Source organism: Anarrhichthys ocellatus, unplaced genomic scaffold (genome assembly GCF_004355925.1).
Source record: "Anarrhichthys ocellatus isolate YVR2014 unplaced genomic scaffold, GSC_Weel_1.0 scaffold9, whole genome shotgun sequence".
Lineage (NCBI taxonomy): Eukaryota > Metazoa > Chordata > Actinopteri > Perciformes > Anarhichadidae > Anarrhichthys > Anarrhichthys ocellatus.
In genome coordinates this window covers 1,051,754-1,079,314 of record NW_022280039.1, presented here as the reverse complement: position 1 = coordinate 1,079,314, position 27,561 = coordinate 1,051,754, and the positions used below count along the sequence as shown (strand labels likewise).

The following is a 27,561-nucleotide window of genomic DNA, read 5'->3' as shown; positions in this document are numbered from 1 at the left end:
TGGGTGTGTGTGGGTGTGTGTGTGTGCGTGTGCGTGTGTGTGTGCTTGGAAGGGGAATGGGGTTGGAGGGGCGATTGGGTGTCACTGATCCCTCAGAAGGCTAAATTTATCGAGGAGTGATGGGGGCAGGTGGATTCAACTGGGACAGTGGGGGTAGGGGGGGGGGTTGTGTGTGGGGGGGGGGGGGGGTTGGAAAAACCAGACCTGGTTTCAGTTCAGTCAGAGATCGGGGGAAAACACATCCCAAAACGGGGGTTTCTATTCAAAGCCAGCTGGTCTGGCTTTATCACATGCGGGACATTGATTTCAGGGAATTTGACGTTATTTTTGTTTTCTTTTAGTCAACTATCTCTTTCATTTGTCTTTGTTTTTGATTTTTTTTACTTTTGAACTGCTTGATTGAGCCGGGCCTTAGCTGGTGCTGCGGGGTGTAACTTCCTGGGGAAGCAGAGAAACAGCACGGGTGAGTTTTCACAGCACACCTATTCCCTTCCTTCTCTCCCTCTCCTCTGGATCTCATTCTGGCGGTGGAAAACCTGTCTCTGTCAGTATTTAAAACCATGCTCCGCACAGTGGGTCATGACATGTTTAACAGATTAAGCCATAATTTTGATATTTGAGCTGCTCAATTTGAACTGAAATTCATTTTGAAGTGCTGCTGCCTAATTGTTTCATTATAGCCTTGCTGGATTCAGTGAATGATGCCTTTGTCATGTTGCCCAATACAGAAAAGACTGTACCCGTATGAGCAAGGCCAAAAGATACACTTAATTGGTGTTAACTTTGAGCTTTTCCTGCTCTTGACAAAGTCAAAAGACACCAGAGAAGCTGAGGGAGGAGTCACGTCCCAGCTGTTGCCAATCACCTCTGTGGAGCACTTGGCGAATCACTTATTGAGGCTCCTGAAAGTGTGTGTGTTTAAGTTTTAAAAGTCTACACTTTCATTTCTCTCAGGCAAGACAGATGGTTTCAGTCGCTAAAGTGGAACTTTATATTGTGTTTCTCTGCTCCTTATTCTTCACAGTCAGTTTAGGTTGCTGGTACTTTTAAGGGTAATTGCTTAGAACATCTCATTGCACAATCTGGAATTATCAGCGAGAGAAAAGAGCATGACCTTAACATGCTGTTTGCTTTAGAAATGACTCACTCCCTCAAGGTAGCTACCTAAGTGGCAACTACACACTTCAGTAGCAATATGTGTCACACAGTTGTGTGTTTAAGTGAGATATGTTGGGCAAAGTTTAGAAACAAAGGAGAAAACTTTTGTCATACTAAATGAACAGAGTGGGGTTCATTCCCCACCATATGGAATTAGAAACGGTCTCTGTTGTAGGGCACGTGTCCCAAAACAACCCAATGGAATTTCATACTAAAGCAAAGGCTTTGTTTGATGTTAATGAGTGGTGAATGACTCTGTTGGACATTTTCCTTCAACATTTGATTTAACTGTAGCTTTTGGATGGAATGAAAGGAGAAGTAATATTCTTCCTGAATTTGACATGCTTGTACTTTGAGTGAATTTTATTTTTTTTGATTTTGGTTTTGCATCCAATTGCTTTATTGTGCAATATGCTACTCCAACTACTAACTAATAATGATAATGTAAACAGTTTCATTCCACCCTCTCCGAGCAAACAATACTATAACAAGCTAAAATAGAGGAAATTAACAGATTTAAAAATACATATAAAGATATAAGTTGACATCCAGTCATGTCCCTTTTTCCATACATGTCCTCTTGCTATTAACCCACAGAGGCAGAACCTGAGAAACTTTGACCCAGTTTACAGGAACCGCTCAGTCCTCACTTATTAGGCTTTCTGCCCCTGAATTCCACGGCTTTGATGGTCAGCGGAGTTGAGGAAGCGCGTTGTTATCTTTCTCCGTAGGGTGGCGAGCGCTCTTACGCAGTTGCCTCTCAGCCTTTGAAACTCTCCTCATCCTGTCACTTCACCTTCACACTCTGCTGTTAGTTTCATTGTTGCTGTTCGTCATGATGTGTCGGGGGATGTTTGTTCATCTCCATTGGTAACGTCTGATATGTGCGTATAGATTGAATCTAACCCTATTTATAAATGAATGGGAGGATTGCAAAGCAGCATAGAAGTAATTTGCTGTTTGATTACTCTGTAACAGCCGCTGACAGAAAGCATAGCGGTAGATATGGTAGTAGTTAGTTTCCATGGTTATTTGGTGGGCACCACTGATCCAGATGGTCTTAAGTTACCTTAAGTATGTTACTGTAGAAAGTGCATTTCATTTGTAAAATAAATTATCACAGAAACCAAGACCTATTACACATATGGAAGCAGTTTCAATTGTGATTTGTTCCACTGTTATGGCTAACAGTAATGGCATCGTCATTTTTCTCTTATTTTTCATTCTCTTTATTATTTCATTTTGGATCATTTCCAGCAGCGGTCCAGCCTCTCGTATGAAAACTCTCTTTCCATCTACCCCCCTGAGCACTGTTGAGGCCAGAAAACAGTATGACGCTCTGCCGTCACTGTACAACGCCTGTGTGCCGGGGCCGCCTAAATCTACAAAACACGAGTGCTGGCGCGAGGCAGCTTCTTTGATCTGCAGCTAATCTCAGTTGCCTACCTCCCCTCTGATCATGTCTGAATAAGAATGAGTCAGGGGTGATCCTGGAGGCACAAAGAGCTTAAGACGCTGCCGCTCGTCTGCCGAGCTCCACCGTGTAACGCGGGCCCGCAACCGATGGTCGCTAGGCCTCGCTTTATGCATCAGAGCTGGGAAACCCTCATTTAGACACACATTATATTCCACTTCACTTGCTTTCTTTCACAGTGAGATGCTATCAGCTGCTTGTTGAGAGTGTGGGAGAAGTTGCATAGCCATGCTGAGTGATCTTTAATTGTCAGGGGAATTGGCTGAGGTCAACAGCTGCAGGAGGGACTTTTGCTGTGTAATGGTTACTCTGGGAATTGGAAACAGTGATGGCTGTAGGCTTTTGTGCTGTAGCTGAATGTATTTGAGCACAAACAGGTTAGGCCCCTGTCAGTCTAACACATTATAAGTAAAATAGAGATCAAATGATGACCTACGGAAATCTTTACGCTAAACCCTGATATGAAATCACTGAGATCACACTACTGGCCTGAACTAAAAGAATATTTTAGAATTTCTGTAACAGCTTAACTGTCAAGTAGTCTGAAATCCCAACATTCCTATACTACCTTTACAGAGAATGGAGCCTCCTGGAGTGGCACTTAAACAATTCAATGGATGATACAACCAAATATATTGTAATTGCCTTCCAAAACAACCCATATTCTGATGTGGTCTCAATTTCTCAGTGCTTTTCTAAACGCACATTATAAAATATCTTCATAAGACTGTTCTGTTAACAGCCACCACTATGGTTAGAATTTGGTTAGGTTCAGTCACAGAACATACTTGGTGAAGGTTAAGGAAAGATGGTGGTTTGAATTGAAAAAGAACGCTGTTTCATTGCTTAACTTTAGGGAACTAACGTGGTCATGGTTAAAGAAAACCGATGTTGACAGTTATAGGAAATGGGAAACAAACATCGGTCTCTCGTGTCAAAGTCCATAAACCAACAGGTCAGGTTAACGGAAACATTGAACAAACTACCAGTCCTGTCGTTTTTCTTGAATGGAAAAGAATGTATAATTGGAGTTCACATTGTGCTATAACAGTTCTTGATTCATATCATTTACACATTTTCATGTTGTTCATGAAAATTGGGATCTATTCCATTTCTACATATTTAACATTATCACTGTTTCAGACACAGCTTTTGCACCACTTCAAGAAACACTGGTGGGCACCCCTTGTACACAAAACTCTATCATTGGCATCTCTCCCCTTTAAGCGCACAATAAGAGAAAGGGCAGCAAGAACAATGAAATAACTGTTCCTGTGTTAGAGCAGTTCATAGGGAATTACTTTCTAACCATTCCACCACAAAGGAAAAATCATTAGCTGAAAGTGAGTTTCTTTTTTTCCCTCGCATGAAGCAATCTAGTGCAGACAAAGACGACTTTGAGCCCCTGATATACGGACAGAAGGTCCAGCAATTAAACTTGCAAGAGAAGACACAGGAGGAGGAGGGGGGAGAGGAGTGCCAGTGGCTGGGATTAGAAAGTAAATTGAAATAAGAATATTTGAAATGGTTTACATGGGATAATTGGTACTGATATTTAATTTCTGTGACAGTAAAATGACTTTGCTTAAATGTTTAGATGATTTCTCTGAATGAAAATGTTATTATGCTACCCACTGAATAAGAATAACCTAGGGTTGAAACTCTGCATGGAGACCTCCAATAGACCCATGCAGTAAACTAGTTTATTCTGTGCTGAGAAAGATGCAGAGCTCCCCTACAGGCAGCACATTTTATTACACAGCAGTGCCTGAACGCACCTCTACAGGCAAAATGTACTTTTCATATGTAGCAGGTGGTGAACTGATGGCACCTGTCACGTATATATGACATGCAGGATATGAAAGCATTTTGATTGTAAAATCAGCGAGCAGTTTTGACAGTTTAATCAAGATGTTTCATCTGCAGGTATCCAGTCAGAATAATCAAATCATTTTTGTCAACAGCTGCTTTTACCTCTAAATATTAAAATGTTATTTGTATGTTTGTCTTGTGGAAAAAAATGTCTTGTCATACATTAAATTCAAGAGACGACATAGTCTGGTTTTTCAATTTGTAAGTTTCATATATCCAGCACAAAGATCAGTGTGAACCTTCTCAGCAGGTGGCAAAGCATGTGTGAGTGTGTGTCCGCATATCTACATATTCACACATAGAAGATAGTATACAAAGTGAAGAAGCAACAGGTCCGATCATCGGCTCGGCCAGAGGCACTGTGTCTCAGCCAGTCAGCGCAGTCACAGGACCATGGGGCTTTTCCTGTGATGTAACTGGAGCATCAGGCAGAACAAAGGGAGAGCTTGTTGTTCAGCTTGTGCCTCATCCATAATGCATAAAAGGTGTACAGACAGAATACTGTTGGTTAAACACGACACATGCAAATCACCAGCGCCGTCTCTCCTTTAACACTGCTCGGTAAGGGGTCGTTACATGTCTATTACAGTTCCAGAGGCCTTCTGACTTTGTTATTATTGCATTCAAGTCTGTCCTGTATGGTTTGATCCAACAGGGTGCTGTTCTGAAACTGAACTGTAAGGACAAGGAAATATATGAAATGGTACAGTGAATTTACTGCTGGCCAGACAGTTAATGGCCAAACCGCACAGAAAAAAACATGTTATTGAAAATAAGGCTCTGTATGGTTTCGTTGAAGAATGAGTCATACCGTTATAGAACACAGCAGCTAATGATAAGTAGACAGAACTTTTTCTTTGTCCTTTTCCTTTTTTCTTACTTAGAAAACTAAAAGAATTGCAGCTGACCAAAGTTAAAATGACTGAGGTGGATGTAAGTTTATGAGATGTGGGATCATTTAATGTTCAAGTCAAAAATCTGTTCATTGCAGTGTGATTTCTTTACTTTAAAAAAAAAGTGAACCTGATGAAAATAAAATAAATGAATGTATAAGCTGTCATTTATGACTTTTCCAATTTCCAAGGTAAGTTATCTACATACCATATCCAAATATATTATATTTACCTATAACATTTTTTTGAAAGGTAATTACCACAAGGTGCTAATACAGTATATATGGTCTTGAGTCAAAAACTGCATTATTTCAGTCGTAGAATTATCAAGGTAATATTGCTTGCTATCCAAATTTAGGAAGGTGAAGCTCACATTATTGAATTTCTTTGTTTTATATATATTGTAATATGAGGACATATGATTTCAGTTAATTAAAACAGATTCTCTCACCTTTGCTCCCCTAATTATACTGTACAGTGGTACAATTCATGCAACTATAATTACTGATGATATTGCCCTCTGAGTTTCATTGTAAACCTTATTAATAAGGATCTCCGAATCATGTGTAATATAACGCTGATTTACACAAAGACCAAGTGCGGATCGGCAGGCAAATGTCTCACATCTCTCCTACTAAGTGTGAGATTACTTCTAAAGAAGGTTTGTTTCCCCTAAGAACAGAACCCAGTGCTGCTCAATATGAATGTCATTAACACACAAACATTCATGGAGACTATTACACACATTATTCACTCAAACGCACATAACACATACACTTGTATAAGACTAAGTATTTTTCATTTTGCTTCATTGTTTATTTCTTCTGGCTTAAGTATTTCTCACAACTAAGAACACAGAATGTAATGATACATGATGCTTCTTCAGAGGCTCTTCCTTCTGGTTAATACTAATGATTCTAATAATAATGATAATTGATATATTTATTCATAAAGTCCCAATTAAATATTAGCATTATTTATTTAGGCTTCAGTCTTAAAATATTGTTATTGAGACTGTCCCTCAAACAACCATAAAGGTCTACCCTAAAGACATGCACACACACACACACACACACACACACACATAGACGTGCAGAAGTAAGATCTATAGATCCCCAGCTGAGCCTGTGAGTTAAATTGGCCTGCAGGTCTTTCTGTTACCCCTGTGAAGCTTGGTCGTCACATCATGTCGCATCAATCTACTGTCAAAACACCAAACGTCTCTCATATTCATTAGGGAAGGAACGCAGGAAGAATGACTGAAAGCAGTAAATACCAAATAAAGCTTGAAGCATCCTCAGACATATCTGATATACAACAAGTACTCCTTGTGTCTTGTAATGCTTCTGTAATAAGCACTGAGCTAATTCTCAGGAGCAGTGAGGCAGAGAGCTTGACAGCATCATCTACTGTGACAGGCAGATTGTGTTTTCACGTGAACGTGATCGACAACAGATTGCACCGAGCCCGGGCTGTTCCTGTTTGCCCTGGAAATGTGTTAGTGTTTATCTTTTGCTTGAGAGAGGCATTCCTTTCTTTCTCCCTCCGTTACAAAAAAAAACACACACACGTTTTCAGGCGAGCTGTTTTGCATGTGTGTGTGTGACACACTCTGTGAAGTGACTGCCAGCAGAGGCTTAAGAAACAATCCAAGCAAGATCAATATCAGCAAACCGCACTTATGTGTTTGACTTAACATGCAGTGGCAGTTTCCCCTCTTCTCTTTTTATGCGCAGTTGATGCCAAACCTTTGCGAAATTGCATTTACCCAAAAGCCTAACGTGTGTGTGTGTATACACACTATGACATATTTGAAATTACATAATTGTATTGGCAAACTATTGATTTTTCTCCATCAGGCTTTGATGAGACTGTCAACCCACACTTGAACACACACACACACACACACACCCCCACACACACACACACACACACACACACACACACACACACACACATCATAATATAAGTTCTGGATTGACATGTTCTGGCTAATGAGTTGTGCAGGGAAAGTTTCAGAGAGCAAGAGACTAATAATCTAGTTTGTTTTCATTGATGAGAAACATAATTTGGCTCAAGATAACACAAATGCTACAAACTACAATATTTAACCTAGAGCACGCTTTGCTTGTTTGATCACACTTATTGTGTTGCTAACTCTAAATGCATCAGCTGTAAAAGGCATAATGTGACACACTGTGAATGGCATATTATAATGTAACAATAATCTGGCTATAATGCTCTGAGTTGTTTCTATCATATTCAGATTTAGCCGTAGACCCACACTTGGTAGTCTCAAGAGCAAAATATACAGTAGGACTGTCCTACTTTGCATGAAATGTGTGAGCATAGAAGGAGGCTGTAAGTATGCCTTCACTATAAGTTTATCCCTGTAGACAAGTTAGACAGTCATTTATGAATATGCATGAGCCAGTGTTTGCCTCGTTTAATGATTTTTCACCATTCAAATATATTCAATCCACCTCCCCCCATTTATTTCTCTGTACTTCATATGGACAATAAACACACACATACACACACATATGTTAACATGGATCCTGCTCACTATGTGCATGCAAACAATTACCATTTTAATGGCAGTTTCACTCTCTCTTCTCCTCCTCACGCTATACCCTGTGTTACTTCCCCTCCCAGGTGCCAACCAAAGACAACCTCAAGCACTGTGAACACTGAAAGGACCTCTCCGATGAATTGCTGACAGGCAGCACAGAAATCTACGAGACTGAGGGCACGCAAGACGGCTGACGAAGGAATATTGAAAGTGGTATGTACGATCATCCAGGCACCCATAGGTTTCCATACGTCAGACATATGTTAATGCTATTGCCAGTAGCACGTATACTATCTGCACGGAGGAACTTGTCTACTGAGGGTGTCAAACCTGTATGCTTCATACAGGCTGGTATGTGATGCCATTGATATCTGCCATGTTGCATTTATGAACCCACTGTCTCTAACAGACTACACCTTATTGATTATTATGGAGGTCTGGGGGGGGGGGGGGGGAGAGGAAATGCTATTAAAGATTAAAGGGTCAGGTGATGTGAAGGTATCCCGAGTCATCAGACACCAGCGGCTTCAGTTACAGGCTGTAATGTCCGCCCGTCAAGCAGATTAGACAGCTTGATTTATTTATTAACTGATTTCATGTCCCGCCATTTCGTACCCTGACTGACTGACTGGCATACATGGCTTACACTTGGCATGTGCTGCAAAGCTATAAGCTAATAGGGAAAATGCTTCGCTGTGTGTATGCATTTAGACAAAAAAGGTGTGGCTGGACTAACATTTTCTGTAAAATGTGGATGGTGCTCAACTGCCAATACAATGAAGATGAGGAAAAGATTAAAAGTCAACAAAAGGAGAATTTAAGGGGCTACACCGTCCTTGAATGATTTTAGAATGAAACGTGTTAAACGATTATCAACTATGTAAAACTTCAACCATCCAAAAAGATGAATCCAAACAGATTCCAAACAATGTGTTAGGATTATTTTCTTTTTCTGAGGATGGACTGATGAAAACTCGAGAGTGAGAACTGATGGTGTATGGGAGTGTAACATGCAGGCTCCATTCAAGACAGCCGCTCTTTAAACTGATACCGCGCCCATATAATGTGAGTATAATAGAACCACAGTATAACAAGGCCTATCTGGGATGCATCTCTGTACAGACTGCCTGTCTGTGTCTTATCTGAAGTGGCAAACTTGCTGTTCTAATTGTTATCTTCACACTAATAGAGTGGATGTTTTGAAATCATTTGGTGGGATGGATAAAGGCTTGGTAATTCCCCCATGCTTACTGTCTGTGTCAGGGCTTATCTGAAGGAGATAGCTGGGTCCTGGAGAATGATTGGCGGCGCGCTGGAGGTATAAGTTTGTAGAGACTCAGACGGGAGGCCGCAGTAATGTTTCACAGACATATAATACATCTGTTGAGAACTGAATGATTCTATTATTTGGGGTTTACTGAACAAGATATACCAGTTGAATCTACTTTAATTGCAAGAAGCATATAAAATGAAGTTTCACCCCTTCTTGAGTGTAGAGATTTGCCTATTCTGTCTTTTTTTTTCTGCATGAAACAACAGGCCACAACTAAAACATAAACATTGGCGGCTGGATTTAGCTGTAAATCGGCTAAAGATGCTTAACGTGCTCTCCGTTGGTTCATTAGTTAAGCACACATCCCCCATCATCTTCCTCTAGTGGTCCTCTCTGAGCAGTTAATTGTCCGTCCACTCTATCGGGGCTGGCGCGATAATAAAGCATTAAGAGCCGTGCCTCTTTCATTAAAGTAGAGTTGGGAAATGTGAGCCCGCCCCCTTTCAGGAGTCAAAAAAAAAAGAGAAGAGAAGAGAAAAAAAAAAAAAATCGATTATTTCTCGTCGCACTGGGAGAGGAGAGGGTTTGGGGAAAGACTCGGTCAGGATTGTGGGAAGGAACAGAAAGAGCCTCTCAACATCAGCATCAAGATCCAGACCTCCAGCAGTACAGAGTACCAGCACCACCTCCACCATCACCTCGCAGAGAGACCAGGCGAAGCGTCCTCGCCGCCTCCTGAGCAGACACTGTCCGATCAGAGAGAGAGGGAGGGAGATAGAGGGAGGGAGAGAGAGAGAGAGGGAGGGAGAGAGAGAGAGAGGGAGTAGTTGTCTCTGACATTATAGAGACTCCTACCACGTAGTGTAGGTTACTTTTTTTCCTCCCGGCGACGTCCTCAGCTAAGTTGCGCTCCTGGATTTTAAGTGCGTCTTGGCTAAGTCCGTCCCCATCAAGCAGCAGCTTCAACCCCTCCTGTCAGTCGGCCGGACCAAACAACCGGCGGACCGCTTGTTGTATCTTTCACTTCACCCGGACAAGATTTCATGCGAAATAAAGTAAGTACCGCGCTCGCACTCACTCGCAAAACATCTACAAGACACGTTGCATCATATGATCCGTATTTTCAATCTTCCAGAGGGAAACTTGAGGGTCTATTTTGATGCGCGCTTCCTCCTCAACTAAGTACAGTTACTGCGTCTATTGATTTGTTGGGACCCTGATCGACTTATGCCGGTGACAGCTATGTCATATAATTACAGGCTGACATCAAGTAGCTGTTTATGGTCTATTAGGAGCGAGTCAAGGTCTGTCTCGTGTTTTAAGTAGTGTTACTCTTGTGTCGACCCTGTGAAGCTTTCTCATGTCCACATGCAGGCGCGTAGTCCCAAAGCCAAATCTACTCAATACGCTGCCCTCCTTAATAATATAACACAACACAGTATGTTCTTCTCTTCTGCGCGATGGGTTGGCACGTGAAAAGTTACACTTTATGTTTAGTTTAAAATGTAGTGTTTAATCTACCTGGTCTGTACGGTTTTACTAAATAATATAAGAAACTTTCTTTCGAAGACAATTGAAATAAAAATAAAAATTCATGGAGAAGTTTTTACTTATTTTACTACAGATAATTAGCTTAAAGCAACATGATGCAGGTAAACTCACTGCACATGAGATGGCCTTACTTACTTTGTGAATATGTAATTATTTACCAGTGGTTTACACGGACTAAACTGAGGTGCACTAATCACATTAAATAATGATAACCCATACATAGGCAAATTTCATTAAATATATTAGAAAAGACTGAATAGTGTAAACATTAAACATTTCCAAACTACAATACAAGAAAAACCCAGTTTGCTGGACTTATTTGAGCGTGCATGCTGACTAGAACTGTGAATCAGGGTTTTAGAGGTCTGGTGTGTTCAGGTGTGTTATAATTTCTTCTTTGTGACTGAGATTGTTTTCGACTTATTTCGCTACATTGAGAATGTTATAATTATTCAGTGAGTTTAGTTCACACTCGTGGCTCAATTGAACCTGTTGCAGTGAGAGGATTAATAATGACACCATAATTAACCTGTGGCAACTTTCACAGGTTGCAGCTTTAGAAAACCAATTTGATGTATTTGTGATGCACTTAAAGCGTGGATATGAAGCCCACTGATGAAATGTGCAGATTAACTAATGATGGTTATGGAATTTTAAATTACTCATTTCATTTGAATTTGGACAGATTTAGGAACTGAGTGGGCTGTATGCATTTAACTCACATTCATTAATTTAAGCATACACCTTAATATCTGTACGGATATGCTTGTGCATCTGTTAAAAAGTTAAACTGCAATTATAGTACCGACATAAATACAGTCCCTTTTTTAAGTTAAAACATTTTTTTAAGGTAGAGATATATTCAATTTCTCAAAATGATAAACCTGATATGATATTCACAGCATATTTTGAGATATATAAGAACTATTATTTTTTAAATGGCCTATTAGTGATATTTTGAGGGCAAAGAATATTTTTAAAGTGTTAAAGTGTTTCTGTTTACTACAGCGTATCAACCTAATTTGTGACTCTGTGAAAAGCGTGCTGCATACACTTAGTCACTTACATTTCACTAAAAATGATACAGCCGATATAAAGTATATGCAACATGTGATGTACATTTCTTACATAAAAAAAAAGTACTTTTCTGTGCATTGTCCCATTACTTTATATAATCTATTATGGCGTTTTATATGAGTTGTTTATTCATGAAAAAATATATTAAAGTGTATTAGTCTATAAAACGATTTTACGCATTGGCCTTCCCTTTTGCCCATCGCCAATGAAGTTGTTCTGTGTGGCCTGTCTGGCCTGTTGCTCTCTTGAGATTTAGCGTTAGGTTAATCCGCTCAGAGGAAGGTGAGCGCTCGCATGTGGACCCACGATTACACACAGAGGACTCTGTCAGCCAAGCTCTGTAATCTCAGAGACCCTATACAGACACACACACATGCACGCACGTATGCAGTCGCATGCAAATTCACACAAATGCCGAGGCAAAAGCATGGTCTTCCTCCTTTCCCTCTCTGTCTTTCTGTCACACACACACACACACACACACACACCATCACACACATGCACATCACACCGACACCCACACTCACTGGCCCGTGCTGCTTTTGTTTCTCTTATTCTCTTAAGACCTCTCCTTCATGACAAATCATTTGGGATTTTGGGCGCTGATTCACAAAACCAACATTGACAACAAACTCTTACCCCTTCACACAGAGAGGGATTAGAAGGTCACGTGTCCCTGTGATTGGCCAGGGCATTGAGCCGATTGTCAGGGCACTTTGCTGTACACCAGGGGCTCAGTAGAGCTTTAGTTAAGTGAAGGGAACGGACACATTGTGTGCCATGGTCAGGGTTTTGCCATGTGTTTTAAAAGTGCTCAGACAAAATCAGCATAGATAGGAAGGACTGCTGCTTATATATTTAATGATAAATGTCTAATATAATTCCTGCACCTTTATATATATATATATATATATATATATATATATATAAAAAAAAAAAAAGGAGTAAAGTATACCACTGTGCTGTCTCAGAGCACATGTAATACTGTACAGCAGGCACATTTCAAGATTCCCTCCTTCTATGAAAACATTATTCTTAATGGAAACATCAGAAGCATTTATGTTTAAGCAAATAATTTAATGGCCCCTTTTGCTATGCTTTAAAGTTTTCTTTCCACTAATGGTTTCAAATATTTTGGAAAGGCTTTTCAGAGTTTGCTCAGTTAAACATCAGTAAAACACTCATTTGCAGATTGTAGGTTGGCAAGATCTGCAGGTAGATATTGAAGTACTGTAATTGGACTTCATGCCCTTTGGCTCAAATAAGAAGGTAATATAAGAGTCAATTGTGGAGAATCATATTTACCTCATATATAAGGAGCATATAATATCTTAAACTGTCAAGAGACATCCCTGTATATCCTGTAAATAATGCAGCGTATACTTTCGCCCTTTCAAATGAATGTAACAGAGAACACCAACAATCTAGATGTGATAGAATAAAGTTAACCTCTCCTTATAGTACATTTATCTGACACAAATACTGTAGAAATGTTAAGCCATTTGCTTAGAATAACTCCTTTTCTTGCCTGTTTATAAGCAGATGAAAATACCTCAGTTTTATAATAACTCAAGGGCTTGTTGTATTCTTGTTTATTGCACAAGGCAGGTGTTCCCTCTTTTGCTACATGGAAGGAAAAGTCTTTTCATGGTTTTCATACATTTTAATAGTGCGAATGAAATGTGTAGGGCTCAACCTCACCCTGTGTTTATTTACTCATTTTAAAACAGACCTCCCTTTCTTTGTCCTAACTGTTGTGCATGTTAGAAATGTTTACCCAAATGTTTCTGTGCCTTTGGAGTACTGTCTGTATATCTTCATAAGAGCAGCAATTAATCGTGAAACTTAAAAAAAGTAATAATCTAAAGTAAATAACACAGTCCTTGAATGGTTTATGGTGGATCGAATGCATATATTTGAATATGTCCTGTTTTTTGCATAATGATGCAAAGTCTTCTTCTGTCTCTATCTAGTAATTAACGGTGACGTTCAGCAACTTTCTCTGTACGCTGTAAGTGGATGGGGGTGTATGGGGTTTGTTCACTGGGGTGTTAAAGATCACAGAGGAATATATCAGCCTTTGATGTTTAATTGTATTGTAAAACACACTTTAGAATATTTCTGCATAAAGTAGTCTTCTGGCTGTGCTGTGCTTTGTGTTTGCTGTTTCTTTGTGTGTTTGTCTGTCAGTATGTGCTGTGTGTCTGGGAGGTGTGTGTGTGTGCGTTCAAGTTTGTGTCTCGTTGCCGTCTGTTTGCGCATTGGAATGTTTGTGCTTTTGTTTTTTTTTTGTCTTGAGTTTTGTGAGGTTGTCGCTGGTGTATATTCAAATGAAACTGCGTGTATTTCTTTTCCTCCTTTATTCTCACACTGAAGAGGGTAGGATTTGATGTCTGGAATGATGGAGCAGTCTGGAAAACAGTGTCAGTGTGAGGGCTGAAAAGGCAAACTGAGAATGATGCGCAGAAAGACAGAGACAGAAACACACAGAGATAAAACATAGATAGAAATGTATTGGAGCTTAGGTGACTTAAGAGCAGAGCGACAGAATATTTGGCCTCTGAACAGGTATTCTTCATTAAAGAGTGATGCTTTCGTGATGTCATGCACACTGTCATGCACACACTGATGAACAGGATGTCCTGCCTTCTTCTTCCTGTTTCCTGTTTCCTGCCCGGCCTGTTGGTCTTTGTGGCAGCAGCAGTTGCCTGCTGGGTGGTCTTTTCTCGGTAGTGCTGACCACACAATCATATCGTCAGCTGCAGCCCACCTAAAGAGACACCCAAAACACCTCACCATACTTGAGGCCTGCTCCCTGAAATATTTGGACAGGGAGAGAGTCTGGGAGGAGAGAAGGCAGGAGGAGTACAGTGAGCAGAGGGCTTTGAATGATAAGACAAAGAGAAACATTTAGAGTAGAACAGAGGTTGGATTTCATTGTCTAAATATTGGATGGTTCAGATCAGGCAGAATGCCTCAGCATCAAGACTTGAATCGGAAAATGGGAGTTAAATTAACACGTTTATGTATTAGTTCATTGACTTCCCCACCAGACACTTTAGTTGCCTTCCTGTGAGATTTGTAATCTTTATTTAGTAGCGGTGTAACGGACAGAATCCAGGCCGCCTAGTCTGTGATACCACATACATACAGTGTATATCTGTAATAGCTGCTCTAAACATGTTGTGTGGTAAATCCAGAATTCACTGGGAATCCTTTTTAGCGTGTTTTAGGGGTTAGTTTGAGGGAGAAGTATTTGCTGTCCATGTCCATAAATCTGGCGACAGAAGGCATGTTCCATCATAAAACACAGTACCTGACCTGTGAACGTTGAGGAGCAGCTTCATAACCCCTCATATATTTTCAGAGAGTCCCCCCACCCCCCGTCTTCACCATCTCCCTTTAGTGTGGCACACATTTAGACTACACCCAGTGCCAAAAAAAAGAAAAGAGGTGTGGAGAAAGGGAGCGAGTGAGAAAAAAAATGAAGAAATGTTTTCCAGCGGCTGTAATTTATCTTTGTCACGGCTGCAACATAGCCGAGTCATTCTGCAACATAGTCCAGTGAGACGCACAGAGGTAGCTCTGTGCCTTGGCCCCACACAAGCTCACATCCATCTGAAAGCCCTGCCACAATCTGCGCCGCTGCCACCACTGCTCCCCATCCGCGCTGCTGCAGAGCTTCACATTGCTGTTGCGTATTTTAACAGATCTTGTGTTCACGCTAGATTCAGAGGAATAGGGACTTGAATTTTACCAAGTCAGGCTTTTGTGTGATGTTGCTCTTGTAATAAAACAGTGTCACACTAAATTGCCACTAATAGGCAGCGCGATTGATGAGTCTATCTCTTTTTTTCTGCTCTAAGGAAGAATATTAAAGTCTCAAATGTGATGCTTATTTTTCATTTTCGAGTCTCAGTTTTCTGGGCAAAGTCTGTAACATCAGGAGGTTCGCTGAACAACTCCGAGGGGACCGTGCTGTTGAAAATGCTGTTAACACCGTCGAAGTCGAGAAACAGCTATATAAGAATCCACGCTCAGTGCTCTCCCTCTTCTGCACAGCACACAGCTTAACCAGGCGTTGTCCTGCCAAAGTCCACACCAGTGTTCCTTTCCACTGTCATCTGTGCCATTCCCACACCAAAGGCCAGCCTGTAAAAGAATGCGCAGCACCGGACACTTATATTAGTCAGAAAAAAAGTCAGGGCAAAGAAAAGAAAAGGGGTGTTGATGCCTGCTACATGAAGACATTTGAAAAAGAGAGAAATTAATTGTGCTCAAACTTTTCAGCTAAAGTGTATCTGAAATGTTAGACTTAATAACACACAGTAGCATACAGCAACATGAAATGCCCCTAAGGTGGAGAATGGTGAAGCAACACCCCCCTACACCCTTTCTCTCTCTCGATTTTTTTTTTTTTGTTTTAACTTTTTTTAATTTTTTTTATCCCGGCTCCTTCTGCCATGTGATGTATGGCTTTTTCCTACAGTGGCTCTTCCAAAGTGCAGCTCGTGATGTCATTAATTTTATTCATACTTTATGGATGCTCTGTCGGGGAAAAAAAAAAAAAAAACGAGAGAAAAGGGAGAAGATAGAGAGAAAGAGAGCCGCCTATAGAGGCAGAGTGAGAGAGAGAGAGCGAGAGAGAGAAGAGATGGTGTTGCGGAAGGAGATTTTCAGTGCAGTTGCATGTATAATGAATGAGGGGCCACTTTGTTTGAAACTCCAGCCCGGCGCTTCACTTCAAGGTTTGCTGGGCAGAGTGGGGCCTTGTGATCTCACACCAGCCACTCTCTTCATCCTGCCAATAGATGCTTTCACCTGGCACTGTCGTTCGACCCAGTGGAAAAACAAATAACCTTGTGTGTGTGTATAAGAGAAACACAGAGAGAGAGAGAGCACTGACAATGGAGCAAGGGGTTGGGTGGAAAGGGGGAGGAGCGGGTGAGAGAGGAAAGAGGTGAGTTTGTATAACAGTGGCAGTGCAATGACGCCCAGACGATACTGAGCAGAATACTGGCACCCAGCCCACACTTCCTAAATAGTGCTCTCTACAGAAATAGCTCAGCCTTGATATTGACTTTTGTCTGGTGTGTGTGTTTGTGTGTGTGTTAGTGTTAGTGTGTGAGCATGCTCGATAGGAGGACAGAGATGGTTTCGTTGTCTAGTGAGGCAATTTTCATTTTGTTGGTATCTGTTGTTAATTCTTGTACAGTGTTGTTGGTGGGCATTTTTCTTTTTTACGCTCGTGGAGTGTGCGTTTGTGTGTGCGGAAAGGAGTGAGCCGCCTTTATTATTTGCGATATAAATGGCCTCCGTCTTATTTTTGGCCCTGTGCTGGACTCGTGGTTTTATAAATAGCTGAGGAAGTGCGGGGGGGATACCTGTCGTGGCTCCAGCATCCCTCTAGCAGAGTCCCGGACCCTCCACGTCACATCCATCCACCGCCGGCCCACTCCGGGCCACAGCAGAGCAGCACCCTCAGGGCCGAGCAAACAGGATGGGACTCAAATTGAGGGTGTGAGAAAATCCATCTCTGTAGTAGAACACAAAAGGGCTTGCAGTTCAGGGTGAGCAGCCTAGCTGCCGCTGTCAGATTTTGTAAAGTACAGATTAAAAAAATAAATTACAAGTTAATTTCTTATCACCGACACTGAGCAGTGTATAATAGGAGTGTCAAGATGGCAACACAATAGAGAGTCTTTAAAATGAGAAGTGTTTTTTTGACACTTAGTCTACGCGTGTAAGGTCATAGGGTGGTTTTCTCTCCACCCCGCCATCTATATGCCGAGGTGTCTTGTTAATTTAATTTCAGCGTCTCAGGCATATGCCATGTGAACGGCACTGAGAGTGTTAACTTTCTCTCTTTGCGTCGATTTACACTGTTTTCCTCACATTCTGCTCTCACTTTCTTACGGGATGATCCGGCTCCACATCATTGAGGGTATAATCAGTGTTTTGGTGCGATGGAGCGCTCAATAAAGACAGAATGTGTGAACAAATGTATCCGTCACTGCCAACGATGTTTGATGGTAGAACTGATTTATCATAGTCTGTTCTATTATGAAAAGGTTCAGACCATCCAGGATCAAACTCATAGTTAATACCTCAATTATGTGGGCGGGTAACAGTCTCGTTGCTTATTCCTCTTATCCTTTGCTGGGCATCATATTCCTCCGTCGGACCATCTAATTATTTGGTCTCGAATCCACATTATCACCCCGGAATGCTCTTTTATCTGTTTAACTGTCATCTAGCACAAGTGGAGTTTGTCTTGTAGAAAGTGGAAATTCAGCACATGTTAAGCCTGTAATTCTGTTAAACATGAGCACCATCCCCGCTGCATCCTAGCCCGAGATATTGTCACCCTCTAAATGAGTGGCACTCTACATCTTGCCCCCTCATAACAGGGCCCCATAATCACATTAAGAATGGAACAGAAAGAGAGAAATAGAGAGAAGGAGAAATCTTTGAAAAGCTTTACTGCCCTTGGTGGACTGTCTCTTCACATGGTGAAAGAGAAATCATTCCCTTTTCTTTTTTTTCGAATGTGCTTTTTTCCCTCTTCCTCTGTGAAGGGAATTGTGCTGCCTGTTATTAATGTGCTTTTGACAGCTTAATTTGATAAGCGGGCTACTTGTTAAAGAAGCCTTGGATTGTTCTCATAGAAAGAACACGCTTTTTTTTTCCCTCCCATGTTCTTCAAAATGCTGCCGCACAGTCTGTCGATGACCCAGTTCTGAGAGATGGTCGAAAACAAGGAAGAGCAGTACAAAATCTACAGGGAAAAGAAAGGAGAGAAGGCAAGAGGGTAGCGGGAGAGAGAAGGATAGAGTGAGAAGGGATACTATAAGTAAGAAAGGCACTTGTGGGAAGTTAACTCAAAAGCTTTTCTTTCTTCTCTCTCCCTCTTGCCGCCTCCTCACTCTTCTTCTGCACTGAGCAGCCTACCTTCCTGCGCTCCTCTCCCCTGTAGCCTAATCGGTGGAGAAACGCTAGGAACGTTAACGGGGATTAGCTTCCACTGCTTGCCAGCTCCCCTTGGTTAAGTACACGTGTAATGAGTTGTTTATTTGGGATAATGCACAGTAGGTGCAGCAGAAGCCCAGAGCTGCCCTCACCTCCTTCCTCCTCTGCGTACATAGACACACACACACACAAAAAGAATTCTGCACATCAAGTAAAATGTATAACACATGCAGTAACACAGCAGCGTACGCGGTGTGAACATTGACATGCACAGGTATGTGCAAATACATACATTCACACACTCAACCCCCTCACAAACACACCCACTCATACAAATTCCCACACACAGCTGTGATGCAGGTCACTTTCTGTGCAGGGTTGTACGAAGGGGGGGAAAACGGGAGCTTTAGTGTGTGTATTTGTGTGTGTGTGTTTGTTGGGGGGGGGGGGGGTGTAACGTTCTCAGGCCTTCATTGGGTCATAAGGCCAGGGGACTTTTCTCAGGGTGAAGAAATTGAATGATATGAGAAAAAAATGAAGGGAAGGAACCAAGAGAAGGAAAAAGGATATGTTGTGCCCGCTATAGTCTGCGCGCGCGTCCGATGATCTCGTGTGCATGCGCGCAAAGTTTGTGCGTATGTGTGTATGTACATGAAGTGGAAAAAGCTGTTGCCTTGTGGAGGGGACGTGCTCTGCTATCATTAGCCGGGGGGGAGGGAGTAGGAGGGGGCAAGCGAGGTTATGTGAACGGTGCAGCTGTGCTCGCAGCAGAGGGATTTGAGTGGAGGGGGGGGGGAACTCCAGGCAGCCAGGTCCTTCACTGAACCACCAGCTCGCAACGCTGAGGAGAGGAGAAGAGAAAAATTCAACCAAGCAGCGGGCCTTGTGAACCAAACACAACTCTCCGCCGCCCCCTCTGTCCGCCATCCCTCCATCCCCCACTCCTTCACTCCTCCGCTCCTCCGCTCCTCCACTCTAGCCCTTTACTTCCCAAATAGGAAAAATAAATAAATAACGATTGATGCTTGATGGCGAGGATAAGAGTGCAAGAAAGAGGAAGAGGAGGAAAAAAGAAACAGTCATGATTTATATATAGTGAAGAGTGTGCTTTTCTGTCGGCCATTTGTGGTTTGACTGTCAATTTCCATCTCCGATTTCAGTCAAAATAACAGTTAATTTATTTAATAGTATAATTGTTATTTTTATTATTATTATTATTTGTATTATTATTGTAATTATTATTTTCAAATAACTGTATTAGTAATGGAGAATTGTTGTTGAAATTTGCTGCCTCTTTGTTTGGGGGGGATTTCCCCACGACTTGACGTACAATTCCAAAATCACTCAAATTTGTTTAAAGCTTCCTCCCCGCCTCTCTTATTTTTCTCGCTGAAAGAGTCGGAGCCCACGTAGCGAAGGATGGTGCGGCAGACGAAGACCCAAACTTGCTTGTCAGCCTGTGTGATCAGTAGCGGTAGAGAGACAAGGCAGAGGTGGCTGAGAGACGACAGAACACAGAATGGCATCGGCGTGCACTGCTAATGCATTCAGCCTGCCACCATATCCAACAACAAGGCAAAATATCACACAACTCACTTCACAAGATGTTCCTACAACAACAACATCAACAATAACAGACACATAAATGCACACATACGCGCAGACACACAGTCTCACACAGGCATGCACACATGCATAAATAACCACACAGCATGTTAAAAACCAACCATGAGGAAGAAGAATTTGAAGGAAAACAAACATAGTCAGAATGTAAGCAACTTGTCTGAGACTTTGTGACGGAAAAATAAATGAAAATTGAAAAAAAACACCTTTTTGTTTCATGAGAAAGGGAGCTAATATGCTGTGGTTCACCAGGCATTCACATTTTGGAGTAAAAAACAAAAAACAGAAAAAGAAGTTCCTGGTGAGCGGTGGGCTAAAAATAGAACGTGGTCAAACAGCAGTAGTGCTTCGGCAAGAGGGTCATCTCCGTGTGATACAGTGGCCTTGACTGTAGCCACATATTGAGAGCAGAGGCACTCTGCCAGAGCATGTAACTTCACAGCAGTAATTTAATATTTGTTTGTCTCTATTATTCCCCCTCTCTCTCCTTCTGCCTCGCTCCATAGCTTATGGGGGTTAAGTAACAGTAAGCTTTATCAGATTACTGGGTCTGAGGTCGCTTTTAAACCTCTCTTTGCCATCTTGATTTCGTGCAGCTGTGCAGACTCTTTAATCATACGCTATCTTTTTTTCACTCCCCCCCACTCCCTTCTTCACGACGTCCCTCCTCCCTTAACATATGTTAATTGGCTGCTTTCTGTGACAAATTACGAGCGCTCGCTTTGATGAGGTTTGGTTGTGATGGTGCTGGGAGTGGAGTATAGCGAAACTGCCAGACCCTCTCCGGTTCCCCCCTAACCACTCCAAAAAGGAGCACGGCACCCAGCCGAAGACTAATGAGAGGCTTGGACTGGGTCTGGCCCGACTCTGGCCTTGGTGGGGCCACTCCCCTAAATAGAGGCTGATCTGTAGGTACCGTATGCCGCCACACGCCCTCCACACTCCATACAACCTTTATCCTCATGCACCCCACCACCAACTCTCTTCTGGGAACTGTAAAGTTCAGGCTACATGCAGATGAAGATTCATATTTCAAAGACCCTTTTCCATGTACATTTTTTGATTTAATTTACTTTAATTGTATGTTTGACTTGAAACAAAGCACGGGAGCAACATAAATTATAGATGCGATGCATACAACTTGTGTCTCAAGTTTACATTGTGTGTGTGTGTGTGTGTGTGTGTGGGTGAGTTTGAGTGTCTGTGGTGAAGAGACAGAGCCTGGAAACATTACACCAGCCTTGCTTAAACAAACACTAACAGTGGAACAATCTCTGTTTAATGATGCGCAGCGTCAACAGGGAAACAATGCTCACCAATAATCAGCACAATCAGCTTGCGGTAACCAGAAAAAAAGAGGAGTGAACCTGACATCATCCTGGTAGAGGTTTTTTTTTAGTGTTAGGGTGATGGGGTGCCAGATTCTGACTCTGTCTCTCTTCAATCCTACTGCTTCTTTTTCTCAGGCTCTCTCTACCTCAGTCTCTCTCTTTCTCTGTCACAATCCCTCTCTCTCCCTACTCTACGATCTAGGTTACTTGGTTTCCTAGCAGAGCACAGGGACCGGAGGAGGAAGAAAAAAAAAAAAAAAAAAACAGAAGGTCGAATCTATGAAGGACATCCTTGTTGAAGTGTGCAACCTTCTACTTCTCTGCAAATTACCCGCACGCTGTGCATAGACTCACAGCAGTGCTGTGGTTCTCACTTCAGCTCAGCGAGGCTGCGACCATGACACATACTGCTGTTGGAGTGTCACAATTACAGGGAGAGGCACAGTTCTTTCTTGTTAACTGGAATTTGTATTTTTTTATTCTTTTTTTTAAAGGTTAATTTGTAAGACATGTACGCAGCCAAGCCTGAAGATTAGTGTGCCCAGTGCAACATAGAATGATGCTAATTATGATAAGTGCCTGTTTTATTGATTTTACATTTATATAAGTTGAAGTCCTCAGCTCACTGAACTCAAGTCTTAACAGTCGATAAGTAGAGCAGATCGCCAGCAGCTTCAGTATTTGCTAGTTTCGGTCACAACTTCAAAAGTAAGCCCTCCATGTAATAGTTTCATTGTGGAATCCAAATGTGCTGATGAAGCGAGACAAGGAAAAATAGTAAATTCCACAACTTCCCCATTGAGCTGCCTGCCCCCACATGCTGACTTAGTTACAACAAAAAGCCTGCAAAAAAAAAGGAAATCATTTAATTTACCTCTTTCCATCAGCAAGTATTCAAAACAGATAACGACCCAAAAGCAAACATGCATTTCCATACCCACCAAGTTGATAGACACGCACAGATGCACATGCACACACACATACATGCCCCAAAGGGTGACAAAACAAAGCTGGTGAAGAAAAGGGAAGTGTGCATGCACCTCGTGGTTGCATGAGGGTTAGCCATGTTAGCAATAGCCTGCGGGCCTTAATTGAGGCCAGGAGGGAGCATTTAATAATTGCTGTCAGAAGATCAGATTTAATTCTCCTCTCTTCACAGCCACCACTGCTGTAGGGTAGAGTGAAACAAATTGTCATCAGAGATTCCTAAATGAACAAAGCTTTTAATTAGGGTGATTAGAATGCTGTGGCAAAGAGAGAGAGTAAGGGGTGGGGGTGATGGAATCATCAGCGGCTCGTCTTTACCGTGATGTCTGGTGTTGATACAGTTTGGGGTGAAGCAGAGGGGGCAGCACGGGCAACACGACTGCCGGGAAGTCTGCTGTGCTTGAACATAAGTAAGCGCGGGTCCATGCAGCAACAAGCCCTTAGCCTCTGTTTCAAACCTCTGACACAAACACACTCTCTGCCCTTCTCCCCCCGCTGAAGAACACTGCTAACATCCTGAGACATTGTCGTACTCGGCAGGGAACATAATTGGGTGAATATGTCAGTGCTTTGTGTTCTTAGTGACATGACTCCCGGCTGTTCCTGTGGGGGCTGGGTACTCATTGAAGGGTTTATACTGTTCATTACAGAGTTGTTTTTTCACTCTTGCTTTGTGAACATAATAGATAAGCAGGGGATTATCCGTGAACCTAGACGCACTGTTGCGCGCGAGTGTGTGATCATTTGTGTAGGTGTGTGTCCATTTTCTGTTCCCATCCCTTCAGTTTCAGCAGTTGGTCACACCTGGGTCCTGCGGCGCATGAATTGAGGCAGTGGTTTACTCTCGCTTGGAAAACATGACCGCGGAAGAGCTTTTTAAATGTCTTTGCAACGACTGGAAAGAGGGACAGGGAGAAAGAAGTGAAAGAAATTGTGGCAGTGTTGATCAAGTGAAACTTACGGGAAGTTATTTGCGTTTAAACATCAGATGTGCGTCTCACCACAATCTGCACCACTTCCATATTCAAAACCATTCAATACCTCTCTTTCTTACGCTGCTGCTCAACTTCCCTCTGTTTCCACCTTATACAGTGTCACCTTTACTAGGTTGATTCTTGTTTTCCTCTGTCATCTTTTTTATCTTTCTATTTGAATGCGTTCATTGCCCCACCTTATACTCATGCCATGGAAAGACTGAACGCACTAAATGGTGATTCATTCCAGCCTTTCTGGGGCCTCTCCAAGTTGTGGCTCGCCTATGCTTCTGCTTTTTTTTCTCTTCTCCTTTTTTCTGATACCATTTTTTTTCCAGCATGGCACAAGGGTGTGTGTGTGGCAAGTGTGTCATTGCTGTCCTCTAAGTTTATTTGTTTATCACTCATGGCTATAAGCCACCGTCACAACACAAAGCTGCTGACAATCGAGAGGGAATGTCTTTCTAACCACAACGGCTACTCTTCCTCCCTATTCCCCGTCTGTCTAGCTTTCCCCTGGCTTGATGTGTGCCCTCTTGCTCGTCTGACTTTGGCCTAGCAGCTGCGGCTTTACAGCCCTTGGCCTCCTTTCTAAAAGCGGGGTTGAAGCATTGTGTCAAGTCATTTTGTCCTTGGGGAAGTCAGCAATGGGCTATGGAAAGATGGCTCTCACCTGTCTCCATACTGGCTCTGACGGATGGCTACCTGCCTCCATTGCGGCTCTGATTGCCCAAGGCCCCTGTTTGCTGGTGCTGAGTGAGACGTGCAGCTGCCCAAACGAAGGGCAGACTCCGTACTCCTCTACCTCCTTTTCTACCCACTCATTACTACCTTACACTATCTCACTACAGTTGGGAATACTCTTCATAAAGAATGAAATCATAAAATATATACATAATTAGTCTTTATATTTAACAGAAAGTGTTTTACATCAACAGGAAATTAAATAGGCAATATTTTTGGTAGAAAAGGGATTTTAAATGCCACAAAGGCCAAGTTAGGTAATGTACAAATGCTGAACAACTACATTAAATAAAGCTGTTTTATTGTTTAAATTCCCAATAAATAAAAAATACGAAAGATACATAAAGTGTATGACAATTGTGTAGAATTTTACATCGCATTTCACATGAAAAACTGACAACAAATGTCAATTCTGTTTCAGTTGGACTGCTGTTGCGATGGAAAATTTGTGCAGCTAAGATGCTGAATGAATTGGTGGTAAAAATTAAGAAAATGCTTCTGTTAATGTTGATATTTTGATGTTATATTGTGCCACTCCAATCACAGGGACATCTTTACCCAAAATATGCTTCATACAAAGTTCAGTTTCTTCAAAAGTTAATATAATTTATATACGAGTACACTATTTTGTAATGTGTTGTACTTACATTTTTTTACAACCCAGTTTCCAAGTCAATGTTGTCACAATATGTTCTGTTGCCTCATTGAAAAAGTTAAGGTTTCCATGTTAAATTTAATTTAATTAAGACGAGGCCACGTTTTAGGGAAGTAAGGCCGACAGTAAAGTATTTCATTTTTAGAGGGCGTTTTGCTTCTGTTTATTTGCACATCATCTGCTGTTACTTAGTTTGATTCCCAATTCCTGCTCTCCTAACAGAGTGATTTGGGGAAGGAAGCACCTTTAGCACCTTTGATTGTCTGTGCCTGCTGATGTCACATCCTTCCGCTGAGCTGTCTGTGTGTGTGTTTGTGTGTGTGTGTGTGTGTGTTTCCTGTCTTTCTGTCCTCCAAGACCCCGGGGCAGAGCTGTTGGATTGTAGGATAAGAGGGGAAAGTACTGCAGAGTCACATTAGTATGAAAATCAATTAAGTTTAAGTTAAATTATAAAGTTTTCAGTTGAGAAATTGGTTGAACTGTGGTTGGCCAAAAATGTAGAGCTCATCTTGTAGAACTTGAGCTGCTACTTATAACAACATACTTTGTTCCATAATGTCGATCACAATTACGAGTGCTTGACAGAGTGTATAAAACTTGTGCCAACCAAGGCTATTGGCTCACTTTCCTCCTCATCAATAGACAGGTGTCTCAGTTCTAAGGCGCATAGAGATTGAAAATAGAATACATGTAAAACCGTCTCTGTCTCACTAATGATCCAACTAAATCATAAGCTAATAGAGAGAGACAGGTGAAGACATATCCTCCAACACACACACACACACACCGTCTCAAATTGAAGTTTAGCTAGAACGCTCACTGGAAAATGAAAAAGGAATGAACACATTATGAGATGATCCACCACTATCACTCTAATCCCCAGATGTACATGTTGCTAATCTCTTTAGCCGCTAACATGTTAAATTAGCCCTAATATCTGCCGAGATTCAGAGCCATAGAGGCCCACCTACGCGTGGGCCACCGCCCAGGTTTAGGTCACTCTTCTCCCTCAGCGCTCCAAAAAGATACAGACATTAGAGTGGGGGTGTGGGGGTGGTGGGGGCTGAGGCAAGTAGCAGTGATAGCCATTCGTCACCCTGCCTATCTCGCTCTGACAGATGGGGAGTGCAGCGTGCCACATAGAGGAGTCACTGCCTGTAATGACATTAGAGGCACAATGAGACCTGATACACATTTTGTTTTCCGTTCCCATCCTGCCTGGCCATCGACTCGCTCCTTTGCTTGATCCTTCCCCTCCTCTCATTTCTGCTGGTATACGTCTCCATCCATCCACACGTATATAGCTACATCAAAAAACCCAAAGAAGAAACCTCCAAAAATCGACACATCTGAAAAAAAGAACTTAAATGTTCTCAAGGTACAAACTGTCATGTAGAAACCCTTCTACATGACAGGAATACTCAAGTAAAAATGAAGCACTGTCAGTGTGTACTGACATTCAGATCGTATTTGGAAAACCATATTAAAACGCTTTTTTTTTCGTCTTCCTCTTCAAGGAAATGGGAGTTTATTTAAAAAGAGAGAGCGTTTATTTAATGTACCATACACCTCCTAAAAGGTTTACTTACTGCAGTGTAATATGTTATTTCAAATCCTCACAACCACATTTCCTAGGAGGATAGGGGATACTGGCAATAAATATATAATTTTTTTCTTTTCAGGACACATGCTATTACCAAATGTGTTGCAGATGTACCATGAACCGAAGCTGTGCTGCCGAGGTGGGGTTTCTTGGAAAAACATCGCCAATCCTGTCATGATAAATCACCTTCTCCAATTTGCTATACCATGTGTAGAATTAGGATTCGAGAACATCGGCATCAGCAAAATTCTACAGACGCTGCATTTACAAGAGTGCCAGTTTCACTTGAACATCTGATAGATAACTGCGCAAAATGTTTGTTCTTGGAACTCGGGTTCATGCGGGTTCTTCTAAATTCTCCTTATTCGCAAAAACAAAACTATACAGCTGTCTTTCAAAGTGACAAATTACTCCGAGCATGAGTCAAGGTAAAGTTCCTTTTTTTGTCACCTCCTCTTGATTCAAAGGAGTCGTCTTCAGCGTCTGTCCTCAATAACAAAGCCGCATGAACAAGCACCCTACAGACCGTCTATTAGAATGTGAAAAAGCGCCATGTGCTGTATATTAGTTTTTAGTGACTAAACACTTGGGAGAGAGGCGACCTAGAATCAAGCCTTGTGGTGCACTGAGTGTATATGTTCTCATCGTCCTCTCAGCTCCACTTCTGAGACACAGAGAGAGAGAGAGAATGCTCATTAGATCTATGTGCTGAATCGCTGCTCCCTCTCCATCTCTTCCATCCTCCCCCAACCTTCATATCTCTCTCTCTCTCTCTCTCTCTCTCTCTCTCTCTCTCTCTCTCTCT

At 41.9% G+C, this 27,561-nt stretch overlaps 1 protein-coding gene across 6 annotated transcripts in view; it reads left to right on the top strand.

Moving 5' to 3' along the window:
• The first annotated feature begins 235 nt into the window (after window positions 1–235).
• Window positions 236–27,561, top strand: part of mef2cb (myocyte enhancer factor 2cb) — a 69,504-nt gene continuing 42,178 nt past the window's right edge. For 5 of the 6 annotated variants that reach the window (XM_031849223.1, XM_031849222.1, XM_031849221.1 and 2 more), the window contains exon 1: window positions 9,935–10,297. The gene's annotated coding sequence lies outside the window, so the exon portion shown is untranslated. Of the gene's footprint in view, window positions 464–8,052; window positions 8,183–9,934; window positions 10,298–27,561 lie in introns of those variants that run through there. The other variant, XM_031849220.1, reaches the window with a different exon arrangement.